Raw genomic sequence first — 2,805 nt, 5'->3', positions numbered from 1 at the left:
ACATAATAGATATAATAGATATAGGTATAAAATATAGACATAATAGATATAATACATATAGGTATAAAATATGGACAAAATAGATATAATAGATATACGTATAAAATATACACATAATAGATATAAATAGATATAGGTATAAAATATAGACATAATAGACATAATAGATATAGGAATAAAATATAGACATAATAGATATAATAGATATAGGTATAAAATATAGACATAAAAGATAAAATAGAAATAGCTATAAAATATAGACATAATAGACATAATAGATATAGGTATGAAATATAAACATAATAGATATAGGTATAAAATATAGAAATAATAGATATAGCTGTAAAATATAGACATATTAGATATAATAATTATAGGTATAAAATATGGACATAATAGTTATAATATAGGTATAAAATATGGACATAATAGATATAATAGATACAGGTATATGATATAGACATAATAGATATAATAGATAAAGCTATAAAATATAGACATAATACATGTAATAGATATAGGTATAAAACATTGACATAATAGATATAATAGGTATAGGTATGAAATATAGACATAATAGATATAATAGATATGTGTATAAGATATAGACATTAGCTTCTTCTCCGAGAAGACACCAAATGGCGGATGACGCCGGTGCAGCGGGGCGGTCCGGCGGCCCTGGTGGCCCTGGGATGGTGAACCGCGGTGTCTTCCGCAGAGGTTTCGGCAGTGGCATACGGGGCCGGGGTCGCGGCAGTGGACGGGGTCGGGGCCGAGGCCGCGGAGCTCGCGGAGGCAAGGCCGAGGATAAGGAGTGGATGCCCGTCACCGAGCTGGGCCGCTTGGTCAAGGACATGAAGATCAAGTCCCTGGAGGAGATCTACCTCTTCTCTCTGCCCATTAAGGAATCTGAGATCATTGACTTTTTCTTGGGGGCCTCTCTCAAAGATGAGGTTTTGAAGATTATGCCGGTGCAGAAGCAGACCCGTGCTGGTCAGCGCACCAGGTTCAAGGCGTTTGTTGCTATCGGGGACTACAATGGCCACGTCGGCCTGGGTGTTAAGTACTCCAAGGAGGTGGCCACCGCCATCCGTGGGGCCATCATCCTGGCCAAACTCTCCATTGTCCCGGTGCGCAGAGGCTACTGGGGGAACAAGATCGGCAAGCCCCACACCGTCCCTTGCAAGGTGACAGGCCGCTGTGGCTCTGTGCTGGTGCCCCTCATCCCTGCACCCAGGGGCACTGGCATCGTCTCAGCGCCTGTGCCCAAGAAGCTGCTCATGATGGCTGGTATTGATGACTGCTACACCTCAGCCCGGGGCTGCACTGCCACCCTGGGCAACTTCGCCAAGGCCACCTGTGATGCCATCTCTAAGACCTACAGCTACCTGACCCCTGACCTGTGGAAGGAGACTGTGTTTACCAAGTCTACCTATCAGGAATTCACTGACCACCTTGTCAAGACCCACACCAGAGTCTCCGTGCAGCGGACCCAGGCTCCAGCTGTGGCTACAACATAGGCTTTTTTACAAGAAAAATAAAGTGAATTAAGCCTGTTAAAAAAAAAAAAAGATATAGACATAATAGATACAATAGATATAGGTATAAAATATAGACAAATACAATAGATATAGATATAAATATAGACATAATAGATATAGGTATAAAATATAGACATATTAGATATAATAATTATAGGTATAAAATATAGACATAATAGATATAATAGATATAGGTATAAAATATAGACATAATAGATATAGATATAAAATATAGACAAAATAGATTTAATAGATATAGTTATAAAATATAGACATAATAGATATAATAGATATAGGTATAAAATATAGACATAATACATATCGGTATAAAATATAGACATAATAGATATAATAGTTATAGGAATAAATATAGACATAATTGAAATAGGTATAAAATATAGACAAAATAGATATAAAAGATATAGGTATAAAATATAGACATAATAGATATTATAGATATAGTTATAAAATATAGACAAAGTAGATATAATAGATATATGTATAAGATATAGACATAATCGGCATAATAGATATAGGTATAAAATATAGACATAATAGATATAATCAATATAGGTATAAATATAGACATAATAGATATTATAGATATAGGAATAAACTATAGACATAACTGAAATAGGTATAAATATAGACAAAATTGATATAAAAGATATAGGTATAAAATATAGACATAATAGATATAATCAATATAGGTATAAAATATAGACATAATAGATATAATAGATACAGATATAAAATATAGACATAATAGATATAATAGGTATAGGTATGAAATATAGACATAATAGATATAATAGATATGTGTATAAGATATAGACATTAGCTTCTTCTCCGAGAAAACACCAAATGGCGGATGACGCCGGTTCAGCGGGGTGGTCCGGAGGCCCTGGTGGACCTGGGATGGTGAACCGCGGTGTCTTCCGCAGAGGTTTCGGCAGTGGCATCCGGGGCCGGGGTCGCGGCCATGGACGGGGTCGGGGCTGAGGCCGCGGAGCTCGCGGAGGCAAGGCCGAGGATAAGGAGTGGATGCCCGTCACCATGCTGGGCCGCTTGGTCAAGGACATGAAGATCAAGTCCCTGGAGGAGATCTACCTCTTCTCTCTGCCCATTAAGGAATCTGAGATCATTGACTTTTTCTTGGGGGCCTCTCTCAAAGATGAGGTTTTGAAGATTATGCCGGTGCAGAAGCAGACCCGTGCTGGTCAGCGCACCAGGTTCAAGGCGTTTGTTGCTATCGGGGACTACA

The 2,805-nt window shown here is 37.9% G+C and overlaps 1 pseudogene across 1 annotated transcript; it reads left to right on the top strand.

Moving 5' to 3' along the window:
• Nucleotides 1-638: 638 nt before the first annotated feature.
• On the top strand, nt 639-1,558 carry LOC115896233 (annotated as a pseudogene). Its single transcript, XR_004056145.1, has one exon. The product of XR_004056145.1 is annotated as a 40S ribosomal protein S2 pseudogene (transcript).
• The last annotated feature ends 1,247 nt before the right edge of the window (nt 1,559-2,805 follow it).

The sequence above is a fragment of the Rhinopithecus roxellana genome, unplaced genomic scaffold (genome assembly GCF_007565055.1).
Source record: "Rhinopithecus roxellana isolate Shanxi Qingling unplaced genomic scaffold, ASM756505v1 contig963, whole genome shotgun sequence".
NCBI classification, from domain to species: Eukaryota; Metazoa; Chordata; class Mammalia; order Primates; family Cercopithecidae; genus Rhinopithecus; species Rhinopithecus roxellana.
The sequence above is the reverse complement of the archived record's forward strand: the minus strand, read 5'-3'. Positions and strand labels throughout refer to the sequence as shown.